This window comes from Panthera pardus, unplaced genomic scaffold, assembly GCF_024362965.1.
Source record: "Panthera pardus isolate Hobbes unplaced genomic scaffold, ASM2436296v1 HiC_scaffold_17, whole genome shotgun sequence".
NCBI classification, from domain to species: Eukaryota; Metazoa; Chordata; class Mammalia; order Carnivora; family Felidae; genus Panthera; species Panthera pardus.
In genome coordinates, this window is record NW_026526732.1 from 8,571,219 (window position 1) to 8,598,800 (window position 27,582).

At 43.5% G+C, this 27,582-nt stretch overlaps 1 long non-coding RNA gene across 1 annotated transcript in view; it reads left to right on the forward strand.

The window, feature by feature from the left end:
• LOC109245385 (uncharacterized) overlaps positions 1 to 17,128 on the forward strand; it is a 160,282-nt gene extending 143,154 nt beyond the window's left edge. Inside the window, exon 3 of the long non-coding RNA XR_002070854.2 lies at positions 16,944 to 17,128. This is a non-coding gene — a long non-coding RNA (uncharacterized LOC109245385). The remainder of the gene's footprint in view (positions 1 to 16,943) is intronic.
• The last annotated feature ends 10,454 nt before the right edge of the window (positions 17,129 to 27,582 follow it).

Below are 27,582 nucleotides of genomic sequence, written 5' to 3' on the forward strand. Positions count from 1 at the left end.
GTAGGCCAAGGATGGTCCCACATGCAGAGAGGGACATGCTGGTCATCAGGGACCATGGGGCACATGTACTTGAATGCAAACAAGACCCTGACATCAGAGATTTGTGTCTGGTGCTCTCACACACGCCTGATAGTCTCCAGGACTGAGTGATGGGGATTTGGACATCAAAGCCTCTTGGTGAGTAGAAAGAAAGAGTATCTTTCCTGTCAACAGCATTCAACATTCCAATAGCAAGGTGCGGAATGCTGTGGGGTCAGGTTTCCCTGGATCATGTGTGTCTCAGAAGGGCCACGCACTGGCCAACCTGGGAGTCCATTTACCCTGCTTGTTTAAAAAGAAATGGGAAAACCATTTGATGAAAACCCAATTTTCCTTAGCAAAAGAAGAGAAGGAAAAAGCTGATCCAATATCCTTGATGTGGGGAGGAAAGATAGATTGCTCAAGCCTGTGATAGAGTGAACCTTTGTGAAGTGGAAATGAATCAGATCTTACTGGTCTAACAGGACGGGAAACACCTAGATATTCTTTGGCACCATTTAAAAAGCACGTCAACATGAAAATCCCTAGGTAGCAATATAGCTAGAATATTCTGTCATGTGCACAGTCATTGTACATGTGGGATCAGCAAGGTGAAGAGTCTTCTTTCAGTTTTGTGTCCCAGAGCTGAAGCAAGTTATCGAAACGTTGAATACTGAGAACAGCTTAAAGGAATTCTTATCCTGTTTTTGTGCAAGCCCATGGAAAAACCCTTCCTTTCAGTCCTCCTGTGAGTGAAGATGTGGTTTAGAGGATGCCAGGAGCAAAAGAACTATCTGAAAGAGCTTCCCACCCTGCAGGCTCCTGAGATTTGAGCTCCATTGCAGTAGGGGTGACTTTATTTGTTGAGGATTGGAGCTCATCTTGGGGAGCCCATTTCTTCATTGGCTACCACCTCCTCCTTTTCTGAACTGCTTCCCCTCTGAACACCGTGAGTGTTTTCCACAGGTTCCCTCCCCTTCTCCCCCCCCCCCCCATCATAAGTCCCTGGGCCAGCACCAAAGCCATTACCCTGGTGGAACACTTCCAATGGGGCACCCTTTCCTCTACTGCAGCAGAAACTCACCAGCATTGCACCCCTTCCTGCAGTGCTCACTCCATGCGAGTTGCCACTGGCTCAACAGAACTCTAAGCCAGGCTGCTGGGCACTGGAGCCAACAAGCATCTCATTGAGGTCAGCGAAGAACAAAACTCTACTTGTTTTCAGAGCTGTCTTGACTTTAAAATTTGCCCTTAAAAAGCAACCAGACAGAATTCATTCTTTTCAAAGCAGGCTCCTGTTCTGGAGGAGACATGCCAAATGGTCTTTGAGCAGACATGGGAACAGTGGAATGCAAAGCTGAGGCTGTTGTGTAGACCTATTATACCACTTTGGGTGAGTTGATGGGTTTGGCAGCAGGATCCTGGCCCAGTCCTTCCCAAGGACGGAGTGAAGGCTAGGATGAGGCTCTTCCTCTGTCTGTTTCTAGGCCACATCCTACCTCCAGCGTCCTGTGGTTCCTTGTCCATGTTCCATGAAAGTGGTACATGCTCTGGGCCAACACCAGAATAAAGGAGGTATTTAAACAGGAAGTATTTGCTCATTCTCTTTTCCCCATATCTAAATCATATTCTTCTTTTGAGCCTCAGTGAACACTGCACCTCCTCCATGAGCTTTCCATGAACTCTGCTTCCTCTCCTCTGTCTTCTTCAAGCCAGGGACTTTTTCGTTCAGGAACTGTTCTCCATTGCTGGCTGTGCTAGATTGTTCCAGGCCAACTTGGTCAAGCTGGGAGCTACGGTTCCTTGAATTTCCTTTCCTGGGTTAGATTTGGCCAAAGGAGATTTGCATGAGATGTGGAAGGCAGGCATGAAGCAATGGCCATTATTCTTAGAAGTTCACTGTGGTCCTTTCTGGCTTTCTATGTGAAGATCCACCATCATTCCTTAGGGCTCTGTGACAGAAACATGGCCGGCAAAGTGATAATTGAGTCCATTTGCTTTTTCTCTTTCTACCCAGCTGACCATCTTTCAGAGGCGGCCTTTTTTCAGATGAGAGACCAGGAAGGGAGACTGGGGAAACTAATATCTGATAGTGCCCAAGACTCTTGTTTCATGGATGGGTAGTCAGAATTATTGACTACAGGGACACCTAGGTGGCTCAGGTCATGATCTCATGGTTTGTGGGTTTGAGCCCCACATTGAGTTCACTGCTGTCAGGGCAGGGACTGCCTCAGATCCTCTGTTCACTGTTCTCTCTGCTCCTTCCCTGCTTGTGCTCTCTCTCAAAAATAAATTAAACATTTAAAAAAAAAAAAGAGGAAGAAGAAATGTTGACTACATATGAGGAACAGTAAGTAAGCTCCTGGAATTTCTACTAGTCCTTGTGTTCGTGGAACGTGCAAGTCTTTCTAAGACTTGCAAGACCAGACCTGGGGGTCTGATAGCCCAACGAATAAGGTATGTGCAGTATTCACTCTTTGCCTCCCTCCCTTATTCTTTTCTTTCTGTTGTAAGCATGTTTTGAAGCCTTACGATCTTCAAAGTTACATGCCATGTACAAAAAATAGAGCAACCTGACGGTAATGTCAAAGATCCTGTGAAAGAGTTGTTTTTAAAGTACTGTAGGGACATAGAGGAGGGATGTAGGATTGAAAATCTTCCCTAGCAGAAGGCACGCAGAGTGGCCACGACCCGCTCTGGAAAGCTACAACTGTAGCATGCCCCACTACACAACTCCTGGGGAAAACCCTTCTCTGTGCCCCCCACTGACCGAAAGTGACTAACCTTGCCTATTTCACTACTTACTTGGGTGCTTTTGAAAGCTCACCCCAAATCAGCTGCATTCTCACCCTAACACAGGCCAGTGCCATAAAATTCCTCTGTGACTTCACTTCTCAAGACATGGCTGAGACCCTATTCTTAGCACCCTCTCCCTTACTTGGCAAGAATAGGCATGAACCCCGTTTGCTTGTTTGAACGGGTTTTCGTGGTTACCTTTGTGAGGACTACCACAATTTATTCTTTACAACAGCGTATTTTTCATTTTTAAAATATCTAAAACGTCTGTCTGGTCATTATTAATCATCTGCTGCTGCTCTTTCATTTTTGTGATTCTGTATTTTATTCCTTCAGACACTTGATATGGAATTTATCTATGTGTGATGATTTTAGTATCTAAAGTCCTTGGGTGTGAGCCTGAATATGCTGGTTTTGTTTCTGTTAACTCACATTCATGAGGACTTTTCCTTTGTGAATTTGATCTTTTGTTATGAGCCTGGATTTGTTTGATTTTCATGTCGGAGACTCCTGAGAGCCCACATTGGGGATGTTCCTCTAGTGACTTGCATTTGCTTCTTCCAGGATCCAGGGCAGTGTTGCGTCTTCAGGTTTTCAGACTTGCAGGGATTCCCAAGTTCATCTTTTCCCTAAGCAACAGGTGCACCGTTCAGGTTTTTAGTGTAGAGTTATGTTACCATTGGCTCTCATGTCGACCATTCCTAATATATTTGTTTGAAGCTCATGGCTCTCTGCTCTGCTTTCAGCTCAAAGACTGAAAAAAAATCTGTCCTTGGAGATTTCCCTTGCTTTCCAGAGCCCAGCCATTAAAAAAAAAAAAAAAAAAAAAAAAAAGCATAAATCCCATTTATCTGGGATCCAGCTCTGTAGAGGGAGGGGTCTGAGCACTGTTGGTAGAGCCCCACCTCTCCAGGACTGTTTCCCTGGATAACCCAGCTTGATTGAGCCCACAGAGGGAGTTTACCTCCTTTGCTATATTTTTAGCATCAGCACTGCTCTATAATTATACACTGATGATGCACAAATGGATACTGTAGATTAAGAAAAGACACTTTCAAAGCCTATTTTATTAAGCATTCTTGAAACTGTCTGTAAATGTCACAGAGTAAGACTTGAAGAGTTTTCAAACAGCTGAACACAGAAATAGTATGTATTGCCTGGTTCATTCTGTGCCTGCTTCCTTCTAGGGCAGTTTTTAGACTGTCTGGAGGCCAATATTCTTTTTAACCTCTAAAGTATTTTGTGTTGGAACTGATTATAGAAAGTCAACATTGAGAATTAGATTTCCAACTCACTAGTCTAGCAAGAGAAGTCCCATGTAAGCATAAAAGCAGTGAGTGAGATGTGACCAGTCTACTTATTAAGACATTGCAAGAAAAGTAGTTAATTTCTTTCTAAACCTTTTGTTTGCCTCTCTGAAGTGTTAAGAACAAGGAAGGCAAACCAGATTATTAAGTTGCCATGCCTGGTGTTAATAAAACCCAATGAAAAAGCAAAAGCCAAGCCAAGCCAAGGTAACATGTGGAAGGGATGTGATTTTTAGCACAACCATAGCATTTTTTGTTGTTGTTGTTGTTAAGGGTCTTCCAAGTTCCTCTACACAATGATTGTTCTCAGCTTGAAACTTTAATAAACACAAGTCTCAGTTACACAAGCATTTGCCTGGAACAAGAAGTATTAGAAGTCCCGTCCTTAGATCGGGAGGCTCTAAGGATAATTAGATAATGGTCTCAGTATGCTCATTGCATAATTATCTGATGTACATTAGCCTTCCAAAATAAGAATTATTTTGCTGTTTTATCCAACAAAAAAATTGGACTCGCTCTTTAGTATGTCATGCGTCACAGTGCTGGTACATGCTCACTTGGCTGTCTCCCTCTTCCATGGCACTCTGACCCACTCCCAGAGGGGCCAGGGAGCCTATATCCTTAAACCTCCTTGGATCCCCAGGGTAGAGCCAAGTGGAGCTCAGCAGCCACTGCCCGTGCGTTCATGTCCATTGAAGGCTCCCGTGTGCTATCCATTAGTGTTAAATGAATATCCTGTCTGGTGACAAGTGACTCCCAAAGCTCACGGTCTCGTTCTGTCCACTAACTTCCTGCTGTGGCCTCTGATGGAGTTTCCAGGGTGAATAGTGAAAGGGCTGTGTCTCATTACTACTTCTAAAAGATACCTCAGATGTTAAGGCTTTAATAACTGAGGAATATTTGCCCTTAAATATATTTCTATACAATAAAGTAAGTCTTCTACATCACAAGGGTAGATATGTATTTATAGACATCTATAATTACACTCAAGATATGTTCATTTTGTAAAAAAAATGTGTAAGCACTTTTGTGTTTTTCTGACTGGCCTGCATGCCCATCAAAAACAAACAAAAAATGATTCCTTACTCCTAGCGGACACTGTTTCTGTGAGAATGTCTCTGTTGTCATGTAGGACGGGAAATACCAGCCCCACCTTCTCCATGTCCTCTCATGGTTGAGAACTGGCAGATTAGTTTTACATAGTTTTTGAGCCATTTGAGGTAAAGGTCAGCTCCAAATCATTAGGTTCTGACCTATAAGCAGGGGAGGGTTAGGGTAAAGAGGGTCCTTAGAATTAATCTTTCTGGTATCGGATGTGGCTGTCATGAGCTACACGTACCTGTGTATCTACCCACCCAACCATAGCATTTCCCAAGTGCCTATGATGTTGCCCAAGTCTGTAAGACTGGGTTTCTTTTTCAACTTCTTATTCAGTCCTTAGAATTATAGGACCCAGCATTTTGTCATATCTCCCAAATCAGATTCCGTTCCATAAACCATTTGTGAATGATGTAAATTATTTTATCACACAAAAAAGTTTCAGGTGTTATGTTGAAAGTATTGCCCAAACTGGAAGTCCAAGTGTGCAGATTTTACGAAAATATTTTATTTATTTATTTATTTATTTATTTATTTATTTATTTATTTTAACGTGTATTTATTTTTGAGAGAAAGAGACAGAGCATGAGTTGGGGAGGCACAGAGAGAGAGGGAGACACAGGATCTGAAGCAGGCTCCAGACTCTGAGCTGTCAGCACAGAGTCTGATGTGGGGCTTGAACTCACGAGTGGTGAGATCATGACCCGAACCAAAGTCGGACGCTTCACCGACTGAGCCACCCAGGTGCCCCTTTATGAAAATGTTTTAAGAAGATCAAAGAGAGCTTTAGTGTGTGTAATGCCACCAAGCCACCAAAGTTCCAAATTGGGTATTTGCTTCCCACCTCTTTCTCCAGCTTTTCTCTGGCTTCCCATGGCCTCACCTTCCTCTCAGTTCTGTCCACACCTGTCTGTGCAACCTTGCTGGGCTTGGCCTTTGCTACCTCCTGGATTCCTCTTGTTGTCTCCACATTTTTCCCTTTTATGACTCAGAGTAACTCGGGTTTCTTGACTTCTTCGATCTTGAATCTTTGCACCTACCACTCTGCCTGTAAAAAGATCCTTCTGGGATCTGCCCTTCTTAGCAGGCGATGGGGTCATTGGCAACAGACATTATTCATGTATGGAATGTGCCTAACACAAGTGCAGGCACCCAGGCAGTGCCTAGTCAATGGTGGCCATCATTGTTATGACGATGGTCATGTGGCTTCCCTGGCTGGACCCTTGCATTCCAGCCTTCCTTACCGGCATCTGTGGTGGCCGTGAGAATGTTCCTGGCAGACGTACTACTACAGAGAGCATCAGGGTCGAGAGCCTCGCTACTGCATTTGGGCTCCAATGCTGTGGTTATGCCAAGGCCTTATTTCTCTTAGGTTGTCCCAGTGACTGCAGTAGGGATGCTAAGGCAGATTTTTTTCTGGGAGGTGTGGACTCCTTTATCACCTGCCCTTGACTCAAAGACTCCCTGATGACTTTGCAAAGTGTCCTTGGACACCTGCACTGAAACTTCCTTGCTTCCCTCCTTCACTTGGGGTCAAGTGTAGCTGTGGTGTGGTGGCTCTCAGCCTTCCCTGCTCCTTTCTTGCTCCTTTTCACACAGTCCCTTAGTAAAATTTTTGCAAGTTTAATCCCATCTTAGTATATGCTTTTCAGAGAACCTAGACTAACATGGCACCTAATGCTGGGCTGGCTCTTTTCACTTTTTATCCCTGTATCACTATGTGCCAGTTGAACATCTACTCTGGACCAAATACCCTTCTTAGGTCCATGATGCCTCCTTGCACATGAGTCACCCTGAGCATCTTTTTCTGCAAGGTGCATGAATGCAGCCTGGATCAAACCTGTATCCACTCCTGTCTCTATTTTTCCTCTTCCCCTCCTTTCTCTCATTCTCTCCTATTTTCCCTCTTCCTTTGTTTCTCTATTGCCCTTTCTCCCTCTCATTTTGTTTCAGATATAGTTTTTTAAAAATGTTTATTTATTTATTTTTGAGAGAGAAAGAGAGGGAGGGAGAGAGAGAGAGAGCTCACAAGTAGGGAAGGGGCAGAGAGAGAGAGAGAGGGAGACAAAGAATCCAAAGCAGGCTCCAGGCTCCAAGCTGTCAGCACAGGGCCTGATGAGGGGCTTGAACTCATGAACTGTGAAATCATGACCTGAGATAAAGTCAGACACTCAACCAATTCAGCCACCCAGGCACCCCCAGATATAATTTAAGTTACATAATATCCAGTAATATAACATTAAAAATAGATTGTAACAGACTTCCAGTTAAACAAAGAAGTTTGAACATTTTGCTTATCTTTTCTGCCTTCTGAAATCCCACCAAAATGGTAGTAAAAGAATAACATGTTGTAAATACACAAGAATTGAAAGAAAAGGAGGGGAGATTGTGTCTAGAAGTTAGCACTTTGGAAACTGGAAAGAAGAATGGAGACAAATAAATGGTTTGAATCCCAGAGATGGCTACTACTTAAGTCTCTGGATGGAAAGTGAAAAAAAGCAAGATTTCTCTTGTCACAGAATCCTGGAAAAACCCAGGAATTAGAGCATTAGGTCAGGATGCAGTTGGGGCTGAAAACAGGAGTAGTGATGGAAAGCTAAAGGAGAATTAGGGCTTCAGATGGTTTCGTTCACCCCGTATCACAAGGCAATCATGGGTTTGCCCATGATTCCAGGAAAAGGTGGGAGGTTTACTTTATGGGGATATTGAGCTAGATAGCCTCTAGATTTGGGGACACTGAGGATAGCTGAGGGATGAGGGTATGAAATTATATATTTTTTCAAAAAGGATGAAATAAAAATGAACATACTGAGTTTATAGAACTCCCAATCCCCTTCAGTCCCCAGAACTGACAGTCAGGCTTACACACTTACACAGTAGCTTTGAGGACTCTCTGTAAGGACACTGGTCCAATATGAAATATAGTTGACCTTTGAACAACATGGTTTGAGCTACATGTTTTGTTTTTGTTTTTGCTTTCAAAAAATATAGTGGAGTACTGTAAATATATTTTCTCTTCCTTATGATTTTTAAAATAACGTTTTCTTTTCTCCAGCTTACCTTATTATAAGAATGTAGTATGTAATACATTTAACATACAATATTGTATTAGCTGACTCTTTATGTTATTCGTAAGGCTTCCCTTCAACAGTAGATTGTTAGTTCAGTTTTGAGGAGTCAAATTTATATGTGGATTTCTGACTGGGTGAGGAGTCAGTGCCCATAACCCCCATGTTGTTCAAGGGTCAACTGTATTTTAAATACTGGCATTTAGGGATCCAGTGAAACAGCCAATCTTCCATAATGAATGTCTTTTAGAGTCTCATCTGTAACTATAAACAGTGAAGAATAACCAAGAATTTATATAAAACCTTTAACTGAGCAACACAGATTGAAACGTAAAGGACAGACGATGTGCTACTGAACAAAACAAAACAAATGTAACAAATGACTTCAGAACATGGAGCAAGAATAAAATTCTATAGAAAAGAATCAGACACAATATGAAAAGGGATTTAGACACTTAAACATATGGTAGCATAAAACAAAAAATCAGATGATAAAGCTGACAAATATCCAAAAAATAAAACAGAAAGACAAGGAAAGGAAAAGTGAGCAGTGAAAAAGAGAAAAAAAATAGAGGATTGGGTCAGAAGATCCAAATGATGGCCATTTCAGAAAGAGTGAGCAGATTAAATGGAAGGAAGAAATAAATTAAATAAATAAAAAATATCAAGAAAAGATGTCCAGAGCTGAAGAACACAACTGTCCAGATTAAAGGTATATGAGTGCCCAACATAATGAAAGAAATAAGGCTCACATCTAGACACAGTTTTGTTAAGTCTCAGAACTGCAGGAAAGCAGATAATCTTTTAGAGAGAGAGAGAGAGAAAACTCAGTGGGAAATTGACTTTGAAAGTTAGGAGAAAACAGAACTTGTACCACTCTTTAAAGAGACAATGAAAGGAACAAAACAAAAGCAGAACAAGAGCAGAACAAGCTTGTGTTCACCATGGTAACCCAACAATGTGGGTCTGGGGACCCAACAGTGTGGCTGCCTTTCCACTCTTCCCCTCTGGATACATGGTGAGGGGATTAGCTGGGACCTCAGCTCCCTGTTTCCCTTCAGCCCACGTCGTGGGGACAGTGTCACAGTATTGGGAATAATGCCACAGTTGGGCTCTTGGATGATTCCAGACTTGCTACCCTAAGTACACAGAGGTATAAAGTTTCCCACATTGACTACTCTGAGTCCTTTGAATGTTTGCGCTCTGTTTCTTTTTTTGTCTAATTACTTTATAGTCACACCAGATAGTAAATCAGCAGCAGAGCTGGATTCAGAGCTGAACTCTCTTGACAGGAAGCTGGGTACTTCTGGGCGGAAGCATGAAGAGACTCTGAGATAGTCTCCATACGTCTCTGGCTCTACATCAGCAGTGGGGAGATGGTGGCTGTGTGCAGCACAGGGATCCCCACCCTGGTCTGTGTTAGACACGGATCACGAATAAGAAGTGAACCTTTGTTTAAGCTGTTTTTTAAGGTTTTGGTGTCTTTTGTCACTGCAGTATAACATCTAGCCTATCCTGACTGACTCAGTTTACTCCCCATCCTTCACAGTGCAGGAACTAAAATGTCTATACTTTGAAATTGATTGCTGGGAAGTCAAAGAACTAACTTACTTCTGCTTGAAGATTGAATTCTTTCTGTCAGGCATTCACATTTTCTCTGGAGGTCCTGGAGCTACTGATGGATAGTGAGATTATATGCCATGGAATGATAGCATTCTGTATAAACTTTCCTTTATTCTAAAAAAAGACCCAGAAGGAATCGTCGTTCCAAGAGACTCCCTCTTACATTTGTAATCATGAATGTCAGGGGTCTTAGTTAAAGGAAACATAGGTTCAAGGAAAGTTTGTGAGATCACAACTTATAAATTTCCCCCAAAGCTTATCATCAGTCTAGATCATAGGGGAGGGATCCACAAATATTTGTATAGGTGGTTAGAAAACACAGGCTATAGTCTAGTGAGTGGTGGTGCTTCTCTGGATTTGGACACATTTTTGGCTCCTGTTGTCCTGGCGCTCCTCCAGGACTTTCCTCTCAGTTTCAGCCTTCCCTGGAGACCAGATGCTTCGGCTCCAGCTGAGGGCCTCCGGGGAACAGATCCTGGTGCTTCCTGTAGAGTTGCAGCTGCCCTTTAATTTGGGGGAGAGTAGGACTTGCTGGTGAGTTGGTAGCTGAAGTGCTTAATTTCCTTTCTGGAAAGGCTGGATCAAGTCTCTTCTTTGGGTTAAGTTATAGCTCCCCTGAGTCTCCATTAATGCCCTTGGCTTTCTGACATGTTTTGTGGTCGCGTCCTGTCCTAGGAGCAACTGGGCTAGTATTGAAGCTGTTATACCCATTATTGCCATAAAAGCACGGTAGCCAACAAAGGTGTCACAGGAAAATGTTACTATGACAAGCACTCCAAATGCTGGGAAGCTCTGTATTCTGTCATCACTTCCTGCAGCTCAGTCACCTGGAATGCCATTTGCATCTGCTCATTCCCATTGTGACAGCCATGGACTAGATCTCTGTCTCATCAAGTTTGGAGTATTTGTACAAGCTGCTCAGCCAGCCTTCCTGCTGTCACTAGGCTCTTCTGCTTTTTTCTCTAGGGGCTCTTATGGATTGTGCTAGACAGAACTTCTTTATTCTAGATAGAATACTGAAAATGTTGACTACCTAAATTAGGAAGATGAGATGTCCAAAGCCAAAGGACAGGGAAATGGCTTGGTCTCAGGATTAACTAGAACCCAGAGACTTAGAAACCACCAAGAATCTCTCTCTTTCCTTCCTGTCCATCATGCAACATTCTCCTCTGCTCAGCAAGCCAGAGCACTGGCACCCACATGGTAGGAACCACAGTCATCCAGTGACCGAGCTCCACATCTAACAGCTGCAACACCAGGGGAGAGGTGGGTTACGGAAAACATTATTGCTATGGAAATATGTGGATGAAAGTGGGGTGGTGGGAAATAGTTCCCAGAAGAAAGAAGGCACTTGTCTGACAAACAATAGGTGCCTGTTACTAAAGCAGCGAGAAGAGTCTTCCTTCAGTGCTTCCATTCCTGCCACACAAGTCACCAGCCTTCATGCAGCCTGCTTGTTTCTGTCTCCAAATTTCATAGATAGCATTTGTCCACCATCTTGAAATATCCCTGATCTTTGGAAAGCAGTCCTAACTTCTTTTTTCCTACAAAACTCACCTTCTGCAAAAATATTTTCAAGTAACCCTACCATATCCAGACAGCCTTCCAGCTTTTGCTTGTTGTAGAGTTTGTTGAGTAAATTAATAAGTGTACACAAATACAAATGTCATCTCTGGTCTCACACCTCCTGGAAATCTTGGAACAAATGACTGGAGCCCCAATTCTCCTGGTTCTGAAGCTTGTTATGAATCCCTGAGGGGGTTCAGGTGCCTCTCACTAAATCTCTGCACTACACAGAGTTGATCCTGGCATAAAAACTAACGCCTTTGGGGCTCCTGGGTGGGCTCTACTGGTTAAGCATTCAACTCTTAGTTTTGGCTCAGGTCATGACCTCACAGGTTTGTGAGTTTGAGCCCTGTGTCCATGCTGGCAGAGTGGAGCTTGCTTGGGATTCTCTCTCTCCCTCTCTCTTCCCCTTTCCCTCTCTCTCTTTCTCTGTTTCTCAATATAAATAAATAAATAAATTAATTAATTAAAAAAACCTACCACCTTTGTGTTGTGACAAAGCAAGGCAAACAAAACCAATGCATAACCACTCGCACAAAGTATATGTGGGCCCAGCAGACTTTACCAGTGCTGTCGTTATGGAGACTGAATGGGGAGGGGCTGCCTCTCAGCAAAACACATAATTCAAAAGCCAAAAAAAAAAAAAGCTTGACTCTTGATCCACTTCTGCTGCTCTGCCGTTGACCCTGGCCCTTCAAGGCCCTGCCTCCTCCTGTTAACACTTTTCTTTTCTTTCTCTTTTTATTTTATAGTGATTTTCTATTTGAGTGTAGTTGACACACAATGTTATATTAGTTTCAGGTGTACAACACAGTGATTCAACTTCTCCATATGTTATGCTGTGTTCACGACAACTGTAGCGACCATCTGCCACCATATGCTACTATTACATCATTGACTGTATTTCCCATGCTGTGCCTTTTCTCCCATGACTTATTCAATAACTGCAACCCTGGGTCTCCCACTCCCCTTCACCCATTTTGCCCATCTTCCCCCCCTTCCCCTCTCTGGCAACCCTCAGTTTGTTCTCTATATTTATAGGTCTGATTCTGTTTTTTGTTTGTTTATTCATTTGTTTTGTCTTTCAGATTCCACGTATGAGTGAAATCATGTGGCATTTGTCTCTCTCTGTCTGACTTATTTCACTTAGCTTGAGACCGTTCGGCTCCATCCCAGTTGTTGCAAATGGCAAGATTTCATCCTTTTTATGGCTGTGTAATATTCCTGTGCGTGTGTGTGTGTGTGTGTGTGTGTGTGTGTGTGTGTGAGTGTGTGTGTGTGTGAGAGAGAGAGAGAGAGAGAGAGAGACAGAGACACCACATCTTCCTTATCCTTTCATCTATCAATGGACACTTGGGCTGCTTCCGTATCTTGGCTGCTGTAAATAACACTGCAAAACACATAGGGGTAAATGTATCTTTTTGAGTTCATGTTTTTTGTTTTCTCTGGGTAAATACCCAGTGGTGGAATTACTGGATTAGATGGTAGTTCTATTTTTAATTTTTGAGGGACCTCCATTCTGTTTTCCACAGTGGCTGTGCCAGTTTGCATTTCCACCAGCAGTACGAGAGGCTTCCCCTTTCTCCACATCCTCACCAACACTTGTTTCTTGTGTTGTTGACGTTAGCCATTCTGACAGGTGTGAAGCAGTGTTTCACTGTGGTTTGGGTTTGTATTTCCCTGATGATGAGCGATGTTGACCATCTTTTCACATGCTCTCGACACTTTCCTATTTCTCATCCCCCCCACCAACCAAAACTGATAGATTATCTCTTCTTTCAGTTCATCTTGCTGCTCTCAGTATAGAACAAAAATTGAGGCAAAAAGCTGGAAACAAGTACGTCAAAGGTGCTTCACTGCCCATGTGTCCAGCCCAGGTGACTGCTTTCTGCTCAGGTCCTAACTCCTGGGCTAATGTACTGTGACTGGGGAGCAGAGCTGCTCTGGATGAAGAAGGTGGGCTGGAGTCATGCTCCCAGAGCAGGGTTGCGTCCTGGCAAGGATGTGGACTCCACCTGCAGTGGGTGGGTGACTCAGGCAGAGGGTGGATATAAGGAAATGGCCTGTGGATGGGCATGAACATTAAGTTTTGTTTCTTTTCTTATAGATGACTAGGAGGGATATTCCTGAGCAAGAAATAGTACTTTCACCATGGAGCTAAATATAACTTTTGAACAGGGAATATAGTGACTCTGCCAGGGGAGGGATTCCAGGCCGAGCTGGATGGGCTGGGGATGGGGCAGGCCAGGGATGGGAGGCTAGGAATGCTTCTCAGTGGAGCTGATACATGGACCGAGTAGAAGAGCTGTGGACCCAGCTCGCCAGAAGCATTTCCCACACAAACTCAAGAGGATGTAAAAAGAAAAGAAGACAGCTGTAATTGAGGAGGCAGAGTATGCTGATGGAAAGGGAAGCTTGTCTCAAAGAGGCTGAGAAAGTGGTGAAGGACCAGAAAAACGATTAGTTGGAAACACCCCGCAGTGGAGCCCAAGTGACGCTACCTCAGGTGGCAAGTTGAATGGCGGCCGAGGCCAAGGTTCTTCCAGTAGTTCAATGTGTGGGAACAGAATGGAGCCCAGCCAGGAAAAGACCCTGCTTCTCGTAGGACTTCAAAGGCTGAGAGCAGATGCAGAACTGAAGGTAAGAAGAGGAAAAGAACAGGGACCCGGAGGCAGACCTAAGAGGAAGACCTTCAGATGAGTGCTCCCCAAACGTGCCCAGTGAGTAAGTGCCATGGGGCAGAGATTATGTGGGTCTTGCTCAGTGCTCACTACAATGTCTGAGTACACGGAGCACACACAGTACGTCCTCAAAACACACTTGTTGATAAAAGCACAAGAGTGCTCCAAGAAGATGCATCATATAATAGGTGTCATTGCCAAGTGTGTTTGGGGCAAGCTCCAGTAATGCTTTTCTCTTTAGGAAATATTCACATCACGCTAGCAAATTTAAAGCTCTGAGAAGTCCTGAAGGAAAGAAACTTGTCTAACTTTCCTTACCCTGGCGTTTGCCACTTATTTGGCCAGAACTTCCCCCCAGTCCCAGTTGTCATGACACCTGTTGACACTTGCAGGGAAATGGGAAAGTACAAAGAGAGAACCAGGAAGAAGCTGGAATCTGTGTCGAGACAAGGAGAGATCTGAGACGGTGGGTTCCTGGAGAGTGAGAGGACGTGGCGGGTAGAGAGGGTGAACGTGGTAGGGCCTGAGGAGGGAAGGGCACGAGGCTGGACCCAGGATGTCCTGCCCTCCCTTGGGTGTGTTTGCCAAGAGAAGTGGCGGCAGAACCCGCAAATGGGGAAATTTGGGGGGGAAAGATGACTAATAGGGTCAAAGGTTCAGTGTGTTTAAGAGGAGGCAGGATCCACACAGTAAACCTCATGCCGAGAGCTCACAGGCCTTTGTTAGACCAGGAGGTGCTCGTCAGAGATGTATCACATGGCTCCCCGGAAGCAAAGGCATTCTATGTCAATGTCTATGTAATTTCTTCCTTCCTTCCTCCCTTCCTCTCCCTCCCCCACCTCCTTTCTTCCTTCTTCTTTCTCCTCCCTTGCCCCCTCCCTCCCTCCTTTCCCCAAAAGGAGGATTCGGGTTTCTTTTCCCAGTAATATGGAGACCATGTTAAAAATATCCTTCCTCTTGATCCTCTGAGTCTGGATGTATCCTCATTCACTCATTTGGTCAGTGTTTGAGGCAGGTGGGGGAATACAGCCCTCAAGTTTTACATGAGTAGCTCCAACGTAGCAGTAGATTCAGTAATAATATAAAAGAATAGCAAGATAATCCAATTAAATTCCAAAGTGGAAAGTTTACACGGGTGATTTTTAAACTTGATCATCTACGAATCACTAGGAAGATTAAAAACAAAACAAAACAAAACCAACAACAACCTATCCCTGAATGCCATGCCTGAGTCAGAAACCTGGATTTTTAACTTTTACAATTGTAAGAGCACCCCAGGACATTGTCACGGAGTTTGCTCAGCACTGAACTGTGAATTAGTGTTTGGAAAATACTGTGGACAATAGACCACCTCTCTGAGATCAAGGACGGAGCTCTATCTGACCAGCTGGGTTATCTATCATGCCCATCCCACTTACTGATGAGGAAGGTGCAGAGGAGGAAGCTTAGCCGCCATGACCAGACAGATAGCCATCGGCCTGGTCACATGTCCTGAAAGTCGAGAGCCACACATGCTGCATTTCTGCTCTATGTGCCTTGAAGTGGAGAAGGTGGCGGTGGCCTGCTGCAATCTTATTTGGTCCCGTGACTACCATGAAGTTTCAGTCTCCATGCTCCACACTTGCCTGTTCAAGGTCCACCTGTTTCCCCTTTCACCAAATTTACCTGTGTGAGCAATGACACTGGAGACCTTCCTCCAGGCTGTGATAGATTGTTGAAAATTGCTGGGAAAATAACTCCACGATACTGACACCAATGGTCTTCCTTTGGAGCCCGTGTTCCCTAAGCGTGCCTTTTGCTCCCGGAGTGTTTTCAAAGCACGTGTCATTGCTCTGGGGCAGGCTTTTACTGTTAGCATCCTCATAACTGACACTTCATCTGGGGCCCCGTTTACTTTTTTCTATCGTTAGTCATGCACACAGAGCCTACCACCATGGCGACTCACTCAAAATAACTCATTTGGGGGACTACAAAGAGAGCTTTTATCAGCCGTTTTAATAACACAACCCACATTAAACAGTTCAGTTTGGCTCCTTAGATATTTCTTCTCAAATCATGTACACATTTTTGGAATCTATATTGAAATACTACATATTTCCCCATCCTTCACCCCCTTCAGTCTTTATTTATTGCTTTGGTTCGGTCCTGGATTTCCTCTTCAAGCTGTGGGTAAGGAGAACCATGGAGCCGTTCATCCTTTATTTTGAAGTGACAGAAATGTCTGATTTCTCTCTGTTTTTGGAAACATTGAGTAGTCACAGAAAATCAAAAGCAGAAAATCTGAAACCTCTTAAAAGGCGATTCCTCCTGCTCTCCTTTCCTCCTTCCTTCCTTCCATCCCTCCACATTTACTAAATATCCATCAAGTACCAGCCGTTGTTCTAGACTCTGCGTCAGACACAAAGGTGAGCCAAGTATAGACCCTGCTTTTCAGTGTCTCCCAGTCTTCCAAATCTTTCCAAGAAGACGGTCTGAGAAATATATAAAATTGCTTTCATCGGTGTGAAACTATCCCGAGATGTCCCAGCATGCTTTAGCGGATACCTTTTCCTGCAGGCTCGTCTGTTCAGGGCACAGTCCTAGAGAGGTGCAAGACCTAGGACTTTATTACTCATAGCAGGTGCCGTGAGACAATCAGCATTTTTTGGTACTGGCGCTGAGCCCCACTTCTGGAGGACAAGGTGAAGAGGGCCCGATGACCCCTGTGCATGTGGTGGCTTGCATTACAGGAAAGGATTCCTGTGTGGAGAGAACCTAAATCTTTTTCCTGCTTGCTTCTTTCATAGGAGAACTTACCCAGCCTCTAAGACTGATAGGCATGGAGATTCTCCCCCAGCACACCTTTCTCTTGCCCTCTGGAAATCCAAATAAAAACTAAAGCGGCTGTCAAGTGTAAAAGTGAGACATAAGTGCCCCCCCACCCCTCCGCCCAGGTTAAGGCCCCAGATATTGTCCCTGCTCTGCTGGCTGCCCTTCCCTACTCTGCCTTCTTCTTACCCTCCTCCATATTCCCCTCAGCTGGGAACATAGACCTGAGACTAACGGAGTGTGAGCTCCTGCCTGAGGCCCATTTATCAAGAGCTTGGGGCCAACTACGGTCCCCAGCCAAGTTCCCCTTGCAGTCTGTTTTGTGCATCTCTGGAGCTAGGAATGAGTTTTAGATTTTTAAAAGGTTGTGTGTGTGTGTGTGTGTGTGTGTGTGTATATATATATATATATATATATATATATATATATATATGAAAGAAAGAATACAAGAAAGAGATAGCCCACAAATCTACAATACTTACGATCTTGACCTTTATAGGAAAAGTTTGCCAACACCTATCGTAGAAGAAATTGGCATGCTATAAGGAAAGGGAACCATGCAGAAGATAGCAGCTATGTCACCCCCAGAGCGGATGAAGGTGCTGGGGGACCGGGTAGCAAGCCACCTCTTTATGTGAGGAGTGTTGCTTACCCCCCAGGCCGAAAGCGGACTGTATGTCCTTCCTCAGGTCTTAGAAGGTGCAGATCTCTCAGACTCTAAAAATCATACTCTCTGTCTCTCTGCGTCTTGCTGTCTCTGTCTCTCATACTGTTGGGAAATAAATCAGAAAAAGTGAAGAAAAGAATGAAAATCATTGTTCCAATTATGATATGTGATTCAAGCGCGCCAGGGACCTTGGCTCATCTTTGTCTCCTGGTTAAGTGCAGCTACAGCATCAATTAGGATTTAGATGATGTTCTCAGATCTGGGGAATGAATTGCTGAGTGCCAGGAAAATACTACCACAGTGTCTGTGCGCGCACGAGCTAGCTGGACAGCTGCACGAGCGGACTTCCTTCGTGCTGTCCGCCATCTGGGCTCTGCAGAAACTCTCTCCTCTCAAAGTCAATCCGGAGTCCCTGAGTCCTCAGCTCCCTGTGGTACCTTCCCTTTTTTAATGTCTCTGTTGGACTAAAGATTTAAGGTTTTTTGCTTATACTTCATTTTACATTGGAACATGCTCTCAAACAATATTGACAATTGAAAAATATGCTTGAGAATATCGATGCTTCCTCTAAAAGGACTGAGGATACTTTCTTCTTCCAGGCTGTTTAGGGGGTTGACTCCAGCCTCTAACCTGGGCACTGAGATGTGGCAAGCAATTTAGAGCAGAGGAGATACAGAGGACTTGACTTAATGAAGTCTGATTGGGACTAGATCAAGAGTGCTAGTGAAAGAAGTGGAAATTTGAATGGTGACAGTTTGCCATCTTGACGAAAGTAGAAGTTTTAAATATTTTTTAAGTTTATTTATTTTGAGAGAGAGAGAGAGCGCCCAAGTGCACGTAAGCGGGGTAGGAGCAGAGAGAGAGGGAGAGAGAGAGAATCCCAAGCAGGCTCTGTGCTGTCAGCACAGAGCCCGACCCAGGGCTCGATCTCACAAACCATGAGATTATGAGATCAAGAGTCAGATGTTTAACAGACTGAGCCACCCAGGCACCCTAATTTTTGGATTTTGATTTCATTGGTTAGATATAGTGGCCCGGATATTGGTAATTTTTAAAAACTCCCACATTATTCTTATGCTGACTGCTTGAATATGGTTCAATATCAGGAACTCATATTGACATTGCTCTTCGTAGGACAATACCAGGCACAACCCCACATAAGGAGTTACTAGTGCTTATACCAAAGCCATCACACTTACGCAGGAATGTTGAATCAGTGACAGCCATGCTATGAGCTGTGATTTTTCAAAAATGATGAACAACCCTTGGTAAAATTTCAAATACAGAATGTCCAATTTTCTCTTTGAATCATATAACGGTTGCATTCTTGGAAAATTCAGTGTCTGCTAAAACTACAAACATACTTTCTACTATATGTAGAAGTGAAATTGGCGTTCCAGGCTCAGAAAGCTATAAACAAATGTTTCACCTATAAAACTGACTGGTAGGACATTGAAAAATGGTACAAAATTGGCTCATACCTCCCTGGCCTCCACCAACTAAATGCAGTGACACCCAAGATTCGTAATTATCAAAGGTCCCACAGATTTCCAAAATGCTCCCTAGGGGGTGGTGTCCCTCCACCGAGAACTATTGGTTAGACTTGATGACGACTTAGAGATGACACTTCTCCAGCGTAAATCAACATGGCTAAGAGCTGTCATTGGCAAGCATATGTCTACAGTCCTGTATGTGTGTGAAGAAGCAAGTTCCCTATGGGGGTGGGTGGGCATGCTAAGGGAGGGCAGCCCTTGTGTGGACTCGCACGTGTGCGGGGACACAATGACACAGTAAGAGGGGACTCGAGATGTTGGCAGTCTGTGAGGTGGTGACTCATTTGTAAGGACACACGCTGATATTTGACCTGACTGTGCTAGAATCCAATAACTTAGAAGTGGAGCTGCCAGAAAACACACAAGATAGATTTTTGGAAGCTATGTTGGAAACTGATTGGCTGAGGGAGAAGCAGCCATGCTTTCCAATGTCTCCATCAAGCAGCCTTCTCCGGAGCCTGTGTGTGCTGGGGCATTCTTAGACTTCTGCACTCAGCCAAACTTTCCCTCTTCCTTCCACTCTCCTGCTAAATGAGAAAATCGCTACTTCTGGGGATTAAATGCTTCCCAATGACTTGGAAATTGTGATGGGGACTTGTAGTTCATGAATCATTGAGGGATTACCATGGGGCCTCACAAAGACCCATAGACGTATGCTAAAGACAGACACCAAAAAACACATCAGTAGTGATGAGAGAAGTACTTTATTTTCCCATTTTGAACATTCTCTGTTTTCAAGCTATAAATACTGTCTCCTTTCCTTCCCAAATAATTTTCTTCTAGGGCACCTTCATATTGTGACACACGTGTATATTCGTGTATTTGCTTTAAATGCCATTTGCCACGGAGGAGAGGGAGGCCCTAATCCTTGTGTCCACACATCGTCACCCCTTTGTTCTCTCAGCAAAGCAGTGAGTAGCACAGAGTTTGCTGCTCGGGACTCAGGGAAGTTCTCGTGTGTACATTAAGGTGCTTCATTTGGCTGCAAGGGGAGGGTTCTTGGGAAGTTCTGCACTGAGTCCCTGCAGCATTTTAGACTGCTGCTGACTCAGTACTCAGAGCCAAAATCAGAGAAAACACGTTTTGATGACTTTCACCATGTCAGAGCTACCAATATTTAAAAATCTTTCACGGATACCGTTGGTGAGTATAATTGCTGGTATAAAATATTCTGGTGTAACCACCCAGCATTAAAGGAAAAGCTAGATCCGAAAATCCTGATGTCAGGAAACAAAATATAAATTTCAAGATGGTGGTTTGCCTTGTTGGAAAACCCACAAGCTTCAGGATCCAGTGGGTCTGTGCTAAGGTCCTGGTTCCTCTATTTCCCCGCCAAGAGGCCTTAAAGCTGCTTACCTCTCTGAGTCTCAGGGTCTTTCTCTGAAAAATGTGGCTCCAAATAGTTACTTTGCAAAATGTGTTTTGTACAAGGTTAAACGTGAGAGAGAAAGAGGGAGACGTGGTTAAAGACCAGAGTGAGAATCTTCTCACCAGCAAGGAATAATACTTAGGGAATTAATTTATTACACTCAGTTTATGTTTCCAAACTAAGAGTTTATTTAGCTAGGTTATTGTGTGTTGATAATGGTACTCACCCCAAAAGAGAAAAGCATTAATGCTGCAAATACAATTAGCAATCACAAATTTTGCATCACACATCATGGAGTTAAGTTTGATCATCACCCATTTGAGCGGTAACACTTCTGACTGTGTCAAAATCAATGGTTCTCAGCAATTTGGGGGAACATCCCTTTGAGAATCTTATGAGAGATCACCAATAAATGCATGTATCTTCATATATCCACAAAAGTGCATATATAACCTTAAGAGGCTCACGATCACTGAATTTCATGTAATGATCTTTTGAGGGCCTGTGAACCTTGTATCTGAAATCCCAGAATACACACTTATTAAGAGATAGCTTTTACATTTGGGGTTCTTGATTTTGATCATCACCGCCAGGATTTTATTTTATTTTATTTCAAGCTAACATATACAACAAATTGCTCGTTAAAAGAGAGCAGAGATCATGGAAAAAATAAATCTGCTCCAAAATTATGTATTGTCTGTGTTTGCTCTCTGCACATGCTTGCGAGGGAAGAGGGAGATATTTCAGAGAAGTGTTTATGATACCGGGCATTTGTAATGAGCTGTAGTTTGAATATCCCCTAGAGCAGTTCACTTTGTCTCATTGCCGGGAATGATCTCTTGCAGTGTCCAGCTACTTGGAAAAGAGAAGAAGGGATGGGTCATGGATGGACTTGAGCTATTAGATGAAGTGCGTTCTGGGGACTTGGCTTCCTGGTGGCTTTGTTGTTATTAGACAGCTGCTCTTGAGAGGGCTGGAAAGGGGAAGGTATGTAGTCTGCTTGCTGCCCAGAAAGAAGTTTTCCCTCAACTGGGGATTCATGTGAAGCCTACTCCCTGGAAGGGTGATGCTTCGTCATCATTCATACCTTTTGTCAATTGCTCTCACTGGATCTGGGCCTCTCTGGATTGGCCTCATTGGAGGAGGGTTTTATTTGAGCTGAGTTGGATGACTCCAGGGCCAGTTATGGAAGTGAGGGCACTTTGGAGAAAGAACCCCTACCAGTGGCTTGAATAAAGTCACTTTCCCTCTAAGGCTTTTAGTGTTCTCACTGTGAAAATATCCAAAGCAAGACTGTCATCTCCACGGTTCATCCATTTAGTGATTTCATTCAATTCAACAAATATTTATTGAGAGCTATTTGCCAGGAATGTTCTAGGCACTTGGAAGAGATCAGCAAACAAAACAAACAAAAATCACTGTCCCCCTAGAGAGCATTGGGTGAGGGGTTGGGGAGTATTGGGAATTGTAATTGTTCACAGGGTGGTCATTGAGGAGATGACATTTGGGGAAAGATGTGAAGAGAGAGATGGGGCAAAGCTTTCCAAGCAGAGAGAGCAGCCACAGCAAAAGTCCTGAGGCTGGAGTGCTGTCCTTGGAGGGGCAGCGAGGGGGCAGTGTTGCCCGAGCTGTGAAAGCAGGTGGGGAGGAGGAGTAGCATATGAGGTCACAAACACAATGGGAGGCAGATACAGCTCACAGATGCCCTCATTGGCTAGTGGAGCTAAGACTGGGTTTTGGCCCCATGTATCTCTTGGGCCGTGAACAATGCCCTTGGCATTGAAGAGCCAGCAAAATATGCCGAGGAGCCCTACATCAACTAATGTGAGAAGAAAAGATGAGGATCATCTTTCTCTACATTGTGATGTTTGGTTCAACAGGATTACTATGTCCTTAGAGCCCACTAGTAAAGCTTCTGAGACCATAGTACTTTGCTCTCGTTCCACGAGATCCCATTCTTCTGCATGAGGGGCTCCTGGAGTCTCACATGTACTCAAGAATGACGATGTCCGTCCTTCAGGCTCACCACAGTGTCCTTTCTCTTTGTCATTCCCAAGCTTACCAGTATTGCGTAGAGCATGGCATTGGCCGGGGAGTGTTCTTGGCCTCTCACACAGGGATCTGAGCCAGCATTAGCTGACTGTCCTAAGGCTGCACTTGTTGGTATGGGTCCTCTCCTGTGGGTTAGTGTTCCTCTTACAAACTCTCAGCTGGGACCCTTGCTTGTAGAAGCCTCTGGAGTGGCATAACGGTTAGAATAAAAAAGAAACCATGCTACATTGACTCTGTCTTACCACGCACTTTTTAAAATGTCTATTTATTTATTTTGAAAGAGGGACAGAGCGAGTAGGGGAGGGGCAGAGAGAAAGAGATGGGGAGAGAGAATCCCAAGCAGGCTCCATGCTGTCAGTGCAGAGCCCGACTTGTGGCTCGATACCACGAACCCTGAGATCAAGGCCTGAGCTGAAATCAAGAGTCAGATACTTAAACCGGCTGAGCCACCCAGGCGCCCCTTACCAGGCACTTTTAGCTTTATGAGGAATCGTCTATGTAAGTTGGGCTGGTCACCTAAGTTTTCTGTGTGTGAAAAATGGGAATCCTAATAGTGTCTTGTCCTTTCTCATGGCGGTTTTGTAAAGAGTAAATGATAGTAGATACATAGCACTTAGAACAACATTTCTAACACAAGTGCTTGATGAATATATTTTTAAAATCTTCCACATTTTCTGGAACAGTACTAATTTAAAATATTTTCTCATTTTCCTTTAGAAACCTTCAGAAACAGGTGTTAGGTATACAATGTTTCCTTTAAAAAAGTTGATGGTGTTTATGGAGAGATTTTAAGTTTTTATCCCACTATGCAGTATTTCTGCTTCTTGGCTACGCTATGAAATTTTCAGAAGTGTGAACAAACATACACATACTGTGTATCACAGTATTTTTTAACAAAATATTTAACATTAGCGAAGAACTTGGGGCAATTTAAGTTTACAATGATATGTGTAGTGCGTAAAAATAATTATGGCATTTGCAAAGATAGACTCTTCTCCAGCTATTAAAAATAAGATTTATACAGAATCTTCAATGATGTGAGAGAATCCTTGTGACATAGCTTTAATTGGTAAATTCATACCTATATGTATATATATTGTACATACAGTTATATGTGTGTAATATATATATAATTTCACATATATATGTATAATATATAATACGGTATATTACTCAACTTGGTAACAAATTATCTTCTGCTATTGACAAAAACTGAAGCGAAAAATGAATTAAAAGATTAATAGTGGTTATTTCTGGGTGGTAGGATTGCAGATACTTGGTTTCTTCTTTGACCTTTCTTTCATCTCTAAAATTAACATGGATTATTTTTTTTTAAGCAGGAAAAAAAAAGCAATGGCCTTTATTTTTAAATAGTGTGGTAAGTGCATACATGCTTATCAGAGCATGTGTCTGGAATTTTATTTGGAAAATATGGTTACAGTAAATATAGGTCAGCTACTTTCCAAGATTTTTTAATTGGAAACTTTTAAACAACTTCAGAATAAATTATTTCCTGGGCTGGATCTGGATGTGAAGGGAAAATAAAATTTTAAAGGAGCTGGAGAGATGCCTTGAACGTCCCCACATACAAAGAACTCTGTTCTTGGCCTTTGTCAGGGTGAGGTTTCCTCTGTTTCTTGTTTGGAGAAATAGCTCAGAGGCCTAGAGGGTCATCTGGGCCCGGGGACAAATGCTGCGCTCCAGAGAAAGCAACTTTCCTCAGCTCTATCTCTGTGATGTCAGTGGTGACAACAGGAAATGCGGACAGAAATTGCTCTCTCGGGGAGCGGGGAGCAGCAGCCCTTGGCAGGCACAGCTGACCAGCAGCCTTAGCTCCCTCTCTGCTGCTTTGCCCCCTGGTTTCAACACTGGGACTTCGAGAACTCGCAGGGAAAGAGCAACTGGAAGAAGTTTCTGTAAGAGACTTAGCAACCATAGCAACCCGGGGCCTGGTTTGGATCCTCATTCCTACATACTGACTGTCAAAAGACATTTGTCGGACAATTGAGGGAATTTGAACATCGAGTGGCCACTAACTGATTATAAGGCATCTTTGTTAATTTTGAGAGGTCTTACGGTCATGTGGAAAACCAAGGTTATCAGAGATGCCTTCTCAAGTATTTATAGCAAAATGACATGATATCTGAGACACAATTTAACATAGTCCAGAAGAAGGTGTGTGTGTGTGTGTGTGAGAGAGAGAGAGAGAGACAGAGACAGAGACAGAGACACAGAGAGGTGTGAAGAAAAACAAAGGAAGATCAGCAAAATAACTGGGATAATTATTAAAACCAGATCATGGATAAATGAGACGTCACTAACATATTGTCTCTATTCTTGTCTACATTCAAAATTTTCCGTCCTAAAACTGTATTTTTTCTCTCTAAAAGTCTGTATTGATTCGATTGCACAATAGCATCGACACGTCAACTCCGAGAACTTCCAGGCAGAGCCTCACACTTGGGAACAACAAACAGGAGACCCACTGCCTTGACCTAACAGGGCACCTGGGGGACGGCAGACAGGACTGCACTTTACAGTTCTGAGAGAAGGTTCCACGGGCCCAAGTCTGTGCAGGCAGCCCAGGAAGGGGGAGGCCTCTCCTCTGTGCCAGAGAGCTGTTTCCTCTTTTTTTTTTTTTTTTTTTGCAATTAACATAATTTGAAAAATTACCGCGTGGTTCAGGTTGCTTTGGCGGTCCACGTTTTACAAGCCGCGTAAATGTTCAGCTCTGGTGGTCTCTCTTTGTCAGATCTGTGCGAGTCAGGGGCTGGCTCAGTGGGAGCAGAGAGAGGGCAGGTCCTGTGCCTGTGGGAAGAGAACCCCTGTTCCAGCAGAAAGCAGTTTTCCCGTGGGGACACCCTCGCCACTCAGGCGGAAGCTCTCTTAGGCCTTCTGGGTCTGGGCTTCTTTCCTTCACGCTCTTCTGAACCAGGAGAAAAATCTCCCTGGTTTTCTTCTGACTCTTAGAATTTATTCTTTAAGGTAAGGCTGCCGAAAAGTCTCCCTTCTGTCTTTTTTCCTTTCCTGCTTTGGAACCCGGGGTCCCTTTTGTTCTCTCTAGAGTTTTCCCCGAATTACTGGATCTCTGGCTGCAGGGCCCAGAGCAGACAGGCCCCGCTGACACGGACACAAGTGACCTCCATCTCAGCGCACGGCCATTTGTTTCTAGGAATGATGTGTCCGGGAGGCCCTCAAAAACACGCGAGCGTGGGGTGCCTGGGTGGCTCAGTCAGATGAGCTACCGACTTCAGCTCAGGTCATGATCTCACAGTTTGTGGGTTCGAGCCCCGCATCGGGCTCTCTGCTGACAGCTTGGAGCCTGGAGCCTGCTTCTGATTCTGTGTCTTCCTCTCTCTCTGCCCCTCCCTTGTTCACGCTCTGTCTCTGTCTCTCTCTCAAAAATAAATAAATGCAAAAAAAATTAAAAAAAAAAAAAAAAAAAACAAACACGCGAGCGTGTACACAAGCATACAGTATTCCTATCAACACTTGCCACAGAGCCCCCGTTCATGGGAAAGGCATAAATGCATAGTTTATTCTTGTTTGCGGGTTGGGAGTTTCGGCTGCATAAATCATAGCACTGCCAGGTTAGGAGGAACCTTAGGGAGTATTTATTCGAGTACTTTAGCCAGTGCTCACATCTCTCCGTGCATCAAATAGAATCAGGTAATTAAGTTTTGAAGAGTGTCGTGATTTGAACATCTTCTAGAGCTGAAAAGTGGTACTTATCTGCAGGTATCTATGCTGGGCGCAGGTGGATCTTGACCCCAATTCAGGTGGCAGGTGTAGGGGCCAGGCTGTCCGAATTTAGCCTAGACCACAGCATAAAGGGAAACGTTCAATATTTTGCCCCTGATTTGTGCATCTAATATGTTTTCGTGATCTATCACCATATGTACAGAATGATTCGTTCTTCCCTACGTTTATTTCATTATTTCCCTACATAGGCAAGAGCCTTTAAGGTTCTATTCCTTGCATATAAAACAAGTAATGGCTTCTGTCACTTCTGGCTGAATCAATTAGAAACTTACACGTAATTCTTGGCAATAGGGTTACAGTATGCTTAAAGGCTGATGGAAGCAGACAGGTCTTTAAGCATATGTTTTATAAACATTATTAAATCACTTATCTGGTAAGTTAATCCAGTAAAATAAACCACATCTTTCTTAAGTGTATTTTAGAATATGAAGAGGACAAAAATGTATACACATACTAAATTATTCAATAACCTCTTTCTTCTTTCTTTCTTTCTTTCTTTCTTTCTTTCTTTCTTTCTTTCTTTCTCTTATGCTATTGGTTAAGAAACCGTTCAGCTGTTTTGAAATATATGTTTGTCTGAAAATGTACATCAAAACTGGCTGTTTAAAGATTTTCTTCACATTTATTTTTATATTAATTTTTCTCTGTATTTTCTGGCCTTGACTTTGTTTCTTACTACTCTTCGATGATAGGAACATGAAACTAAACCAGATATAACTGGAGCCAGCTAAGTATTTTCCCTAAAGATTCATGTATCAACAAAGAAGCTAAGATTCTAATTGAAAATGGACATGTCTCTGGATTAGGAAGTTGATATACACATACAGCTGTCTGGGTGTAAGTTTAACCTTTGGGTCGATTTTAAAGGAGGTGAAATTTATTCCTATCATTGTGGTTTTTTGTTTTTTGTTTTTTATCACCAGGTGGCAATGAATGTAAAAGACATCAAATATCCTGCCTATGTATTAGCTAACCCACAATATCACCCTTCATATGGTAAGACCTGTTGTCACTTCAAATGCACAAGTCTGTAGGACAGTGGCACCGATCCGTTTCTTTCCCGTGTCCTGCAAATCAAGTATGTTGGCAGGTGTGATCTGCCCTTACAGGTCTCTGTGCCTCTGCTTGAGCGCAATACGCTGGGGTGCTTTGTGCATGGAAAGAACAAGTAGGGCGGAGGAAAACAGAGTATGGGTGTAACCTTGAACAGCCTG